The sequence below is a fragment of the Alligator mississippiensis genome, chromosome 14 (genome assembly GCF_030867095.1).
Source record: "Alligator mississippiensis isolate rAllMis1 chromosome 14, rAllMis1, whole genome shotgun sequence".
In the NCBI taxonomy this organism is placed as follows: domain Eukaryota; kingdom Metazoa; phylum Chordata; order Crocodylia; family Alligatoridae; genus Alligator; species Alligator mississippiensis.
This window is the reverse complement of record NC_081837.1, coordinates 9,992,070-10,005,208: the sequence shown is the minus strand read 5'-3', so window position 1 is coordinate 10,005,208 and position 13,139 is coordinate 9,992,070. Positions and strand designations below refer to the sequence as shown.

The 13,139-nt window shown below is 43.4% G+C and overlaps 1 protein-coding gene across 4 annotated transcripts in view; it reads left to right on the top strand.

The window, feature by feature from the left end:
- The first annotated feature begins 1,651 nt into the window (after positions 1–1,651).
- The window catches only part of TPST1 (tyrosylprotein sulfotransferase 1), a 52,723-nt gene continuing 41,235 nt past the window's right edge, over positions 1,652–13,139 (top strand). The window contains exon 1 of one of the 4 annotated variants that reach the window (XM_059717724.1): positions 1,652–1,824. The gene's annotated coding sequence lies outside the window, so the exon portion shown is untranslated. Of the gene's footprint in view, positions 1,825–4,538; positions 4,638–10,342; positions 10,503–13,139 lie in introns of those variants that run through there. The other 3 variants (XM_014608133.3, XM_019493466.2, XM_059717725.1) reach the window with 3 other exon arrangements.

Below are 13,139 nucleotides of genomic sequence, written 5' to 3'. Positions count from 1 at the left end.
TTTTTAGCAAACTAGGTGTGTTTTTCCAAGTTAGGTCCCTGGTGGTTTGAGTGGGGTGATGATTATTTTAAAATCTTTCTATAAACTGGAGAAAACTCTCTTAACAAATAAAAAAGACCTCTTCAGCAGTGGGTTGATATCAGAAATAGGGGAGGCCATCTCCAACAACCTAGAGCTAGAAGAGAGTTCCTGGGCCTTCAGATCTGTGGCACTATCACTTGTGACCATGTCATATATTCCCTTTCATAACTTAATCAAGCTGGCCTATGTTTGCTGTAGCATATGTTGGGATCCCTTGGAATAAAAAGTGCTCCATAAATATTTCCTATTATCACATAACTCTCAAGGGGCCCTCTGTAAAACACCAGACTTGGAAGTATGCAGCAGGGTTGCTAGTGATGTGCTGACATTTGTTCAGCCAGGTGCTCTTCCAAATCAAGATTCCCCACCTGACCATTTACACAGGTGCAGGTGTTGGTGTCTAGTAAGTCAGCGGTTTCCGACACAGTGGATAAAACTTCAAAAGAACACAAAGTAAAAGGAAGCTGCATTTTGAAGTTGCGGATCGAATGCAATTTTACATAATGGATGAGATGATCGGATAGATCTACATTCTAAGCTTTAATATTCCTATTGGCACCCGCTGCTTTTTCTTTTCAATTCGAATGTGGGCACCTAAACGTTGCAAATCCCTGATCTAGGTGCACATCTACACCACCACCAACATCCACTTTTCTTCGACCTATGCTTCTGCTCTGCAGCTGTCCCCTGAACGCAGGGTTTGGACACTCAGCAGCTCCCAGCTGGTGATTTTGGGGCTCATACACTTTTGCTGGGCAGCTGTCTCCTAAATGCCAGGTCCAGCGGCCCCCAGCTGTCCCCTGAACGCAGGGTTTGGACACTCAGCAGCTCCCAGCTGGTGATTTTGGGGCTCATACACTTTTGCTGGGCAGCTGTCTCCTAAATGCCAGGTCCAGCGGCCCCCAGCTGTCCCCTGAATACAGGGTTTGGACACTCAGCAGCTCCCAGCTGGTGATTTTGGGGCTCATACACTTTTGCTGGGCAGCTGTCTCCTAAATGCCAAGTCCAGCGGCCCCCAGCTGCTGATTTCGGTGCTCATATCCTTTTACTGGGCAGCTGTCTCCTAAATGCAGGGTCCAGCAGCCTCCATCTGCTGATTTTGATACTCATATACTTTTACTGGACAGCTGTTTCCTAAATGCCGGGCCCAGCGGCCCCCAGCTGCTGATTTCGGTGCTCATATCCTTTTACTGGGCAGCTGTCTCCTAAATGCAGGGTCCACACCTAGAGCTCACCCCGCCTGTGGCCCAGACCCAGCTGCGCAGCCCAGGACCCAGATGTTCATCTCACTCTTCATCCACAGGTTGAGGCCAAAAACCCAGCTGTGCGCCCTTCCAGATGTGCGCCCCCCCCTTCACAGGCGACAGCTGTGGAGGAAGCCCCGCCCCCTCCTGTGGTCGAGCCCCGCCCACTCTTGCCCGGCTGTCAATCAACGCCGTGATTTTATTTTTTTTTTATTTTTTTTTTCCCGGGGGCACCAATCAGACTCCGCGACACATGCGGGCTCCGGCCCCGAGCGCGGCCAATCAGGGCGCGCTTGTGATTTCCATGGCAGCGGCGGCGGCCGGCGGAGCGGCGCTGAGGCAGCGGGTCGGGTCGGGTCGGGTCGGGCCGGTCGGGCCGGGCGCTGCGATGGAGGCGGCGGCGGCTGCGCTGCGGGGCTCCCGCCGGGCGGACGCGAGGAGGCGCGGGAGGAGGCGCAGGCGGCAGCAGCCCCAGCCCCAGCCCTGACCCCCGCGCCAGGTGAGGAGCCCCCCCTTGCACGCGCACCCATGCTTGTGCATGCACACTTGCACGCGCCCGTGTGAAGGCGGAAGGGAGATCCGGCGGTTGCCTTTAAAAATAGATGCTCGAAAAGAAAAGGGAGGGGGCAGGGCAGGGGAGGGGGTGGGAAAGGATCCATTATTTTATCATATCCTGATTATTTTATTCATTATTCAGTCTTTGTGCGAGCGGGTGGCTTGTAATCTGTGATTTACCAACAGCATCCGAAAATGCTTTCGTAGGATGCGTGCGCGGCTCTTGGGCGTCCTCGGACAAACCGTCGCGAGGAAGCTGTGGCGTCCGCGGGGGTTAACCGTGCGTCTTCGGGCTGTAACGTCGCTGCCTTGGGTGTGTTGCACGGGTGCCTCTGTCGTTATCTCACGATCCACGTGAGAGAACTTCCCGCTGTTGGGGTGGCTCGGCTGCGTCCCCCGCGTCCGTGGTACAAGCGCTTTTACGTGAGGGTGTTACGGAGGTAGGGCGCGGAGTCGCTTCTTCCCGGGAGCGGAGCTGCCTAATGCACCTTAAATGTGGACGAGCGCGTTAGAAATAGCGACGAATCTAGGCGGCACGTAACAGGTGAGCGGTTGTGGACGGCCGCCGTTTCGGGTTCGCCGTTGGAACAAATGTAACGTAGAGGGAGAATAATAGAGACAAGCGCGCGTATCGTACAGAAAGCCTTGAAATCCTACGTGCGTCGTTGTTTTTGAAGTTGGCAAGAAGCCAGCGCCGTATGTACTTAATGACGTGATTTTTATGCAGCCGTCTTGCTGTCTGATAACCTTCGTGACATTCGAGTGTAAGCCGCGTGCACCAAAGCAGATCTGGGAATTTCTGATGACTATGTCCGATATGATAGATGTGACTCATGTGTCGTTATAATAGTCACGTAGTGTATACTTTTACTCTGAAGCAGAATTTACATTTCTAAATCAGATGATTAGTTTATTGACTTTCAACTGATTTTCAAAATGTTTCTCTCGCTGCACGTGAGAATGGCAAAATTATTGGAATCGGTGTTAAGTTTGTAGCCTGGTCTTTTGAATGGAAAAATTGTGAGGGGTTAGTTTTTTTTCATTTGGTTTAGAAAGGTTGCCAGTGTTAGTAGATGAATCCCCTTTTTAAGGGTTACTGTAGAGGTTCACAAAGAGGTTGTAAACTGGTGAAGGAGGGAAGTGGCTCACTTTGGCTCTTATCTATCTATACTCCATATTGATGCATCTATCCATGTTGATGCATCTTCACAGGTCCTGTAGTAACTACGGTATTAGTGCTTAACTTGCTTCCCAAGTGAGGGCTGGGTTTCATTAAATATATACATATATGGCATCCACAATAGGGAAACCTCAAAATAACTAATATGTAAGTTGGCAGAGAGCCTCAGCATAGGCTTTCCTGGTTCTGGTTTGTTGTTGCAATTTAGGAGAAACTTAATGGAGACGTCAGTTTGGCATCTCTCATTGTGAAAGGATGGGATCTGTTATTTGGTATAAGAAGGAAAGATCAAACCAGGTTTCCCCCCAGGAAACTGTACCAAAGACTTCCCTGGAAACTGCTAACGATTAAGATGTTTGCCATTTACTGTATTTTTATGCCAGGGAAAACACCAGGGTCATGTAACCAGGGAGAGAAAAAATGAGAAAAGGGGAAACAAAGAGCTTGGAGAGGCTCTGCAACATAGAAAACTGGACATGGATTTGGGAGTTGGGACTTCCTGATTTCTAATCCTAATTTGGTTCTTTATTTGACCTTGGGCAAGTCATTAAAATCACCTCTTTGCTATGGCTACGTAAATTGGTTATACCAGGGTGCTCAACCCCAGGCCTGCAGGCCAGATACGACCCTGGAGCCAAGCCATATGATCTGGGTTCCCTGTGGATCACCAAAAAATTGGTGACAGGGGAGTGGTGACAGTGTTAATTGCCATTTCCCTGCTGCTAATTTTCTAGACCTTCAGGGGGCCCCACTGGCTGCGCAGGGTGGGGACTGTGCAGGGACCCAAAACTCAATCCCACCATGATAGGATGGGGTCTGCATGTGGCCTGATCCCAGCATGTGGGATTGGGTGGGGGCAGCACAGGGTCTAATCCTGGTGCATGGGACCCAGTCTGACCTACAGAGTGACCCTTTGCTACTCATCTGGCTTGTGGGGCCAAAAGGTTGAGCACCACTGGGCGATACAAATGGTGTTAATGCATGCTTCCTTGCATACAGGGATGCCATGCATAATGCTTAGAATTTATAAACTCCCCTCCCTCCCCCCCCTGTTGAGTGAATGGGAAGGAATGGCAGATAATCCTCCTTGCTGAACTGGTTGTTTCAATGAGCTTTTCTCAAAAGGAGCAGTTTGGACAGCTGTCCTAAGCGGTATGCAGTAAATACTTCAGTTATGTTTCTTTGCACTATGCTATAGCATTATCTTGTGGCTGTCAGCTTGCCTATACAATCTTCTTTGTGGTAAACATACATGAATAACCAAAGGCCGGCCATCTGGTTGAACTAGAGGTTTTATAGAATTTGCTCTCTACCTCTGGGTTCTTAGAAAAGTGCTTGGAAATTCATTCTTGTTTGTGATGGCTCTTTGTTTTTCATTACTGTTTTGAACAGGGTTAATGTAAATCACTTCAAGTGATAAGTACATGTTTATCTTCAAGGAAACAGTGCTTTCTAAAGTGTTGTTTTTTGGTTGAAAGGGGTTTCCTGGGGATCTTCGTTGTCTATTGCAGTCCTGCTTTTATTGACCGAGTGATACGCTCCTGCTGTCCACATCATTCCTACTAATTCATTTTAAGGTATGTGAGTTACTGCTAATAGAATTTTCTGAAGTGGACCATGGTGAAAAATAAAAGGCTGTCTACTTGAAGGAATAGAAATAAAAAGCCAGATGGCAGAAGTGAAATGGCAGCGTTTTAGATCAATTTGTTTCTTCTTGTGTGTGGATTTGAGTCCTATGGAAGGATGATAACAATTTGCCCAATATGAGTGTTTTGCTTGGCTGTTAAAATGGTATGATTTGGCTCTCTGAAGTTATTCCACATCAATGCAAGTGATGCATCAGTACTGGTAATATGTTTATAATCTTCTAGAGTACAATACCAGTATTTTGCCTAGTTATTAGCTAAGTGTTCCTGTAGTCTGCTGTTTCTTGCTCTTTGCAAATACTTGGCATCAGAGGAAAAAAATCTTTCTTTTGCATGAGGGGCTAAGAACGTCTTATATTGAGTCTTTCTTGCAGTTTATGGGGAAAAATTGGCTGTCATGGAGGGGTGGGATTAATCAGTAGCTGCAGAGCCTGCCAGTTCTGTGTTGCCTCTATTAAGCAACAAAGACTTGGGCTACTTTAAGCAAAATAAGCAGGAGCTGTCTTCAGAGACCCTAGCAGCCAGGAGTAATGAAGATTTTCCTCTGCAAAGAAAATGACCAGGTTAGGTTAGTCCAAACAGCTGTATGGCAGCAAAGCAGAGCCTACTAGAGGTTTCTTTCTTTCACTTCTCCCTATTCCCATCTCCCAGGAGGTCTGGCAACATCAAGATCCAGTTGATTGGAAAGAATGCAACACTGCCTGGACTTGGCATCATCAGTCCCAATTACCTACAATCTCATTGTCCAACACCAAGCCATGTAATAATGGAAGTTAGGACCTGAAGGACTGGTTAATTAGGACATTCAGCTCACCTCCTCATTTTCTCCACCCCTTCTAACTATGTGCTAGTAGTCTAACCAGTCTCAAGTAGACTTCCTTGACAACTGACAGGATTGTAACCTTGGCTGTTGGGGCATCACCCAGTGACTTCTAACAGCGTGAGGTCAGGGGAGATCTAGTAGCTGGATTTTGCAGGGCTGAGGTGCTTGCCCTGTTCTAACCCACTTCTTGCAATCCTGTGGCTTAGACCCTTACTGCAGAGACACAGGCCCAGAAACAAGGGGACCGGGGTGACCTTCCTCTCAAAGCAGGGGTGGGTAAAATGTGGCCCAGGGACCAGATGTGGCCCGCCAGCCCCCAAGGCCGCTAAAAAACTTAGAAAATTTAATATTAATCTGCCCTGGGCTGCCTGTCATGCGGCCCTCGATGGCTTGCCGAAACTCAGTAAGCGGCCCTCTGCCCAAAGTAATTGCCCGCTCCTGTCTCAAAGGGAAAGGGGGAGGTATTATTCCAAGAGAGGCAGAATTTGTTGTGGGGGGGGAAGTCGCCTCTGACCGGTCTTCAGCATTTGTTGCTTCTATCTGCTGCCCCTGACGCTGTCTCTTTTTTTCCCATTTCGTCAGTAGGCCCCAGGGGAAAAGACCACAAGGCTTTGGGTTCAAGTAAACAAAGATGGATCCTGTAGGGGCACACCTTTATTCCAGAAAACAGCCTCTACAGAACCACTGATCCTGGACAAAAACTGAGGCATACAGGCTTGGAAAGGAGGGGACCAGCAGCAGGATAAATCCAGTCTGTTGAGGCTGTTGTGAATTGTACACTATCTTTCTGGGAAGAGGTCCAGTTACCAGATTGAGCCACAGGCTGTTAAGGAGGAAGTGGAGGACAAGGCTAATTGCCCTAGAATCCTTCATTCTTTTTCAGAGGGGCAGAAGCAGTGCTGCCACACTGCTAACTCACCCTCGTGCAAAAAAAGCTGTCTCTGATCAATCAGCAGCTCCAGAAAATGAATGAATTTGACCATCCCTTGCTCCCTTCCCTTAAGTATGAGTCTATTGAGTTTTTTAAATACTGTTAGTAAGCACCTGCATCTTAACTTTTTTTTTCTAACCAAAGAGAAAATATTTCATTTTGGTTTTTTTTCCTAATCCAGCCAAATGGGAACTGAAAGAGCAAAATACATAAAATAGTAGTGTGAACTTGCAGTGCTCTGTGGGCTACATCCTTTGAAGGTGTAAGTACATGACTGTGCACAGTTTGACCCATTGCATGTTTTTAGGTATATTCAGTAAGTGGAGAGTGGGAGTTAATCAGTCCTTTGACTTGGTTAGCACCCCTTTGTGGCCAGCTCTTGACACTGCTTTGTGAATGAATTCAGTTTTATGTCTGGCTAGAACTGCTGTGCAGATATGATTAGAGAGCAGAGAGGTAAGGTTGGCTTCCAAAGCTTTCTAGAAAAATGGCACCTGGGAATGTCTGTAATAAACCAGTGATTAAAAATTTAAAGTGTATGTATTATGCTAACAGCTAAATAAGTAAATAGTTTACTCTTTTTTTTTTCATCTTGTCATTTTTGGTGTGCTGCCCCTTTCGGACCAAGCAGCCATTAAGAAATTGTCTCCAGTTTCAGGGCGTGGATATCTCTTATTCTGAGTTGTCAACCTTTTGCCTGAAGTAGGCAAGGTTGCCTTAAGTTGGAAGTAAAGGTTGCAGCATCAAGTTAAACTAAGTAATCCTAGCAATACTTTAGAACTAACTATATCTTCTCATCATTGAATAATCCATATGCAAAAACTTTTAAGTTGTAACAAAACAAACAATAACACAGTGTTAACAGTAGAGTATTAATGAACCAGTGGTGCTCTTCAGGGTAATTCAGAACACTTGTCCCTTTATCTCCATGGGAATTTCTAGCTACATTAATGTTCTGAGTTGTGTAGATTGCAGTATGTAATACTCAAATGTAAGCTTTAAAAGAGGCCAGTAAATTAACATGAGTTTTCTTTTTGAAAATACAGACCTGCCTTGGGATTTCATATCTCTAGGAAAGAGGAGTTACATTTGGTTCATCTTCCTTCTGTATTTGAAAAAATGCTTAAAAGAAGAGCTACCAGAATGCTTTCTCTTGCTCATTGCCAAGAAGCTAGTTTCTCTGTGTAAGGTGGTTCTGAGTTCCAAGCTGAATGGTCTTTCTGGTTGCTAACTTTTTTTTTTTTCTTAAGATCTAATTCGCTAAGGAGGGATTCTGTAAAATGACAGGAAATGTGTAGTCAACAAGCTAATCAACCCCCCAAACATGCTAGACCATTAACCCAGTATCCATAATTGGACTCATTATTTCATTTACCACATGTGAACCTTTCATGCGTGGCTTAATGATGCTGGTCTTTAAATTTATGTTGCCACAGTAATTTTGCTGAGGTTCTTCAATTTCTTTCAGTTCTTTTCCACTAATTATTGACATCTCGCCAAAGGTTTTGTCAATTCATGTGGGATGCTAATCTGTTTGGAATAAAAGCTGTGCAGGAAATTCAGTGTTTCAAGGTTTGGTTTTGGTTTTGGTTTTCTTTGGGCTGTCACTGTCTTGAGGCCAGTCCTCTGAAGCAGGGAATTCTGGAATATCAGGAACAAAAATGAAAAATATTACCAGAATCATCATCATCATCATTATCCAGATCTCTATACTGAAGTCAAGGAACTTGTAAGTTTGGGGGGTGGTTTCCAATTCTCCACATAAATTTCCCTTGCGATTATCAGTTAGCAAGAGCTTCTTTTTAACTTTTTTTTACTTCTAAGATATCTTCTCTAAATTACGGGGCATAAAAATGGAGGCCATTGGCCACACAGCATCTGGTTCTAATTCTGGTTTTCCATATGTATGATGATTTGCTGACTTTCTGAAAGGCTGAAGTCCTGCACGCATCTACATCAGTGATGGCATCTTGGAGTGTCATGAGATCCTTTTAAGGGTGATGCAGGAAATGTGAGGAGATAAGCAGAGAAGGGCAGACTCAGGCTCCAAGGGCGGGGAGATGAGCAGATAGGCTGCTTACAGATGTTTTAAAAAAAAAACCCATACCAACACACACACAAAAACAAAAAAACCCACGCTGCTAGTTTGACCCGGCTCCGCAGCATCTATATAGATTATGCTCTTCAGTGGGGCTTTTTGGGTGCTTATATCTAAAAGTTGATTCAGTCAACTATTAGATAAAAATGCCAAAAAAGCCCCATTAAAGCACCTCATCTGTGCCAAGTTTAATGTACGCCATTTTTGGGTGTTTTTTTCTTTTTAAACGTCTGTAAGCAGCCCTTATGGCAGACTCGGGCTCTTCCCAGCTAGTACCCTCACCCCCACTGCAAGGCGGTAAGTACTGCAATAAATAAATTAATTTTTGAAATGAGGTGCTGCTCAATTCGCAGAAGTAAGAGGTACCTTGAGTCTAAAAATGTTGAGAGCCATTGCTCTACATCAGTTGTAACAACAATATAAGTTGGCTGCTAGCATAACTCTCCTGAAAAGAACACCAGCAAGTCTAAAGAAGATAGTTAATAACTATCGCATAAGATTTTCAGTCCTTGATCTCTCGGCTTTGTATCCCAGTGAGGGGTCCTGGTTACTACCAGATTATGGCTGTTGTGGGTGTTTGAAACTACCCCATCATCTCGGAAGTAAATGCTGAACCAACAAGAGTTAGAAGATTCTTTCCTACCACACTTGGATTTGTGGCTTAGAGAGAAGTCCTCATATTCACTAACAAACCATTCAGCTTTTTGAGTTTGCTTTTCAGCCAGAATGCTTTCCTATGATGCCCTTAGCTGCGTTTGTTTGGTAGGCAACTGTTTCATGGGTTACTCCTGTTGTAAGAGCCTATAATAAAACAATAGATGGGCAAGATTGTTCTCACCAAAAAAAAAAAAAGGCGAAACACACCGAAGTCCAGCTACCTAATTATTTGCAGTTTGGGCATTTTGTGATCTCAGAAAAGCTGTTCTTCAGAGGCAACAATATAACAGCTTTTTCTGAGGAAATGGACATCTGTGGAAGTTATTAAAAAAAGCCCTAAAAAACTTCAACTTCCCTATGATGTGTAAATATTAAAAATGTTCACTCTGGTAAACTCCTGTAGCCATGCTGGATTTTTTAACATTTTAGATTTCCTGTAGAGATGCATTTGCATCATTTTAATTAAATCACTCGTGTTTAAGCAGCAAGAAGAAATGCCACTTGCTGTTTGACAGTGGTGTTAGGGAAGAATATGTCTGTCCTCTAATTCAGAGTTGAAGCAGCACCTAGTCAAAAGAAATCATTTTTGCACTTGGTGATAGAGGTACTGAAGAGCTGACTGACCTTTGAGCTCAGTGAAGAAAATGTGGGCTTGCTACTTTAAAAAAAAAATGTGTTACTAGCCTACTTTCTGCATGAAAAGGTGAATTGCTTTCAACAAATGCAAACTGTATGTAATGCTGTCAGTGCACCCCTCTGTGCCAAGAGGCTGGGAGCAGGGAGGGGCTTACAGGTTCTTTCTTTCTTGCCCACTTTAAGTAAAATGACTTGGATAAGTTAGGGGGTTACACTTCTAACTGCTCTTTAACCCCAGCCATGGAATCACTAAACTGACCTTAGCTTAGGAGTGTGATGACTATTGATAGGAATGGGTTAAGTCAGTGGGGATATGGCAAAATACTCTCTTACAGTTCATCTGGAAAATTGAGGCTGGTTAAGCTTGTTTCAGTTCTTTTGCAGTGCACCTGGTGCTATAGCAGCTGCTTGTCGGGGAACTTCCCCTTGACTTCCTTGCCTTGGTGTCGGCTAGGTGTGTACTTGGGATGCATGGCTGTAATCCCTGCATCCCTCCGCCTGCAGAATGTGAGGAGGAGGATAGCAGCAACACCAATTTGGCCTTGCCTCTCTTTACTGGTACCTGGTTGTGCAACCAGAAACTGCACAAGCTTGCCTTTTTTACTGCAGTTGTTTGCTACTACTGATCTGTCTGTCAAGAACAGCTGTAAGGTAAGGCATCAGCCTGATGAACCTTGCTTAGGTGTTGATAAGAAGAGCATGGGGAGGATTGAGAGGCACTGGGTTAGTGGCTGAACTTAGTTGGGTGGCAGAACTGGTGGATGTTCTGGGGGTAGAGACTTGGGAGTCCTTGATTCAGTGAATATCGCATGTACTGCTGACTGAGGTGGAAAAGCTTTTGAGGAAGCTGGTTGTTAAAACGTTGGCTGTACGTTAGTATATGGAGCTCTTATACAATTCAAAATGTATGATGGCTGTGTGTGTTAGTTCAGCACTGAAGTAGAAAACCTTAATTTGCCCTAATTCAGACTAGTAGCAGTAGTAGTATTTGAAGTTTTCCAAGACAGCCTCACATCTTCAGACTAGCTTACCCTTCCAGGAGTCTAGTGCTATTGAAAGAATTTTCTATATTAGTCATTCGGTTTTCAACGTGAAATCTGTATTCCTCCAAATATAAATATCCAGATTTTTGTTTCGACACCAGCACCAGAAGACTTAAGGGCAGCTGAAACAAGTTAATTGACCCAATATCAGTTTCTTCCACTGTGAAATGTAATTAGTTGATTTTAAATTTTTTTTTTTACTTCAGTGCAAGCTATTATAAGAGAATTATGTGCAGAAAGGACTTCCCTAAATAGTACAAGGTAACTTCAAGTTTGTCTTCATTCCTCAGTGGCTGAGAAACAGAAATGTTGTTTCCTCCTCCTACAGTTAAATCAGAGAAAACTGATGCCAGAAGTTACCTGAGGGTAGTAATTAAGATCCATTTCAGATTGTATGTTTCTGTAAACTTTTTTTTTATGACAAACAAACAAAATCAAAATGTGGGTTTTTTTGGACAAATAAAACTTTTCAGGCCTTTGCAAAACAGACCTGACTTCTAGTATTTCAAACCTGAAGAAAAATAAGAATCATAATGTTCTTTGTTGCTGAGTTTTTAAATAATTCAGTTAGTTTTCATTACATGGGTCAAATGCCTTAGTTTAATTATTTGTTATCAGAATCATCTACAGTTAATTCCTACCACTAACGAGCATTGGTTATCAGCTCTTTAAAAGGTAATGTCCATGTCATGGCCTTTAAATGGGGAACAAGCATGTCATGGTCTGATGGCATGCTAAAAACCCTTCTGGCCATTTCTAAATTGATTCGATTTAAACTCCGCTCTGAAGTATGAAATAAAAATGATTTTCCCAAATGTCATTTTTCTGACTGTTGCTGTCTTGACAATTTTATTTCTCTTGGACTGGTAAACAGAGGCCATGCAGGAATTTATTACCTTACTGGTAATGGTTACGATATTGTGGTCCCAACCTCAGAAGCCCTCTGTACATTCGCAGCGATGGGTTCTTGACATGAGGGGGTTTGCTAAATCATCCTTTATTTGAATTGCCGGAACAAAAATCAACCTTGCCTCATCCTACAAGAGTCCTCCCCCTACAAAAAGAATAAGCAAAACTTTTGTATTTAGTTTTCAGTTGATTGATGTATGTCCTAAATCTTTGACTAACAGTAAAATTTGAAGTCAGGCAGAAGGTAGCATATATTTGCACCATAGACTAAACTAAATCAGAGATGCATAAACTTTTCCATAAGGAATGGCTTGCTTCATCAGGTGCTACAAAAGGACTGAAGGTAGCAGAACTTCGAAATACAACGCTATTTCTCTTAGTGACAGTGACCAAACATCATTTAAAATCTGCAGCCAGTGTGGTCCCAAACCTTTTTATTGCCTTAAGTTCCTCAAGCCTAGTTAACAGAAAATTAAGTTTCCAGGGAAACAGCAGCTGTATACCCCCAAAACCAACAGACAGTTGCATTTTTATAGGTGTACATTAACAAAGTTTTTATTAAGCTTAAATAAAATGGAGTCCATTGTGCTGTGGTATATCTTCATTTGCAATTGTATTGCACCAGTGTAACAAACAGTTTGCCCTCTTATAACCATTCCCTCTTCATTGTTCCAAAGATTCATGGGAAGACTCCTGTTTCTAATTAAAATAAAGGAGTAAGACCTCTGATTGGGTCATACAGTGGCACACATGGGCATAAATGTTGTCAAAACAGCACCCTTTAAGCACGGGTATGGAGGCTAGAAAAAAACTAGGATTCCAGGTTCTCTCCTAGACTTCATATTGAATTCATTCATTTTATAAGTACTAGCAAAGTGTTTCTAAATTGTCAAGCCCTCTAAACTCAATGTAGAATCTGAATGGTGGATAGTTTCCTATTATAGTAACTAGTCTCAGAGAGTATGGCTCTGAGTTGTCTGTACAAATTCACCAGAGTCTACAAGAATTCACAGTCATAATGGAAGACGGGATGATTCCATCCAACATGTGTAGAAATGAACCATGTATCTATGCCACTTAACTGCTAAGCCAGAATTATTCTGATCCACATTCTTCAGCAGCTTTTAACAGCTGGTTCTTTAAATTAGTCTTATCAGCAGTGAATCTTGCTTTTCCCTAATGTAAAACTTTATTTACTGAGTTATTCGTTAAATCCACATGGTCTTTGGATTGAGGAGCTTATGTTCCTTTTTTTTTTTTTTCCCCTCCTGCCATGTGTGAAGAACATTTATGCTTCAACTAATAATGAAATAACTTTAAAAAAATTCTTTTTCCT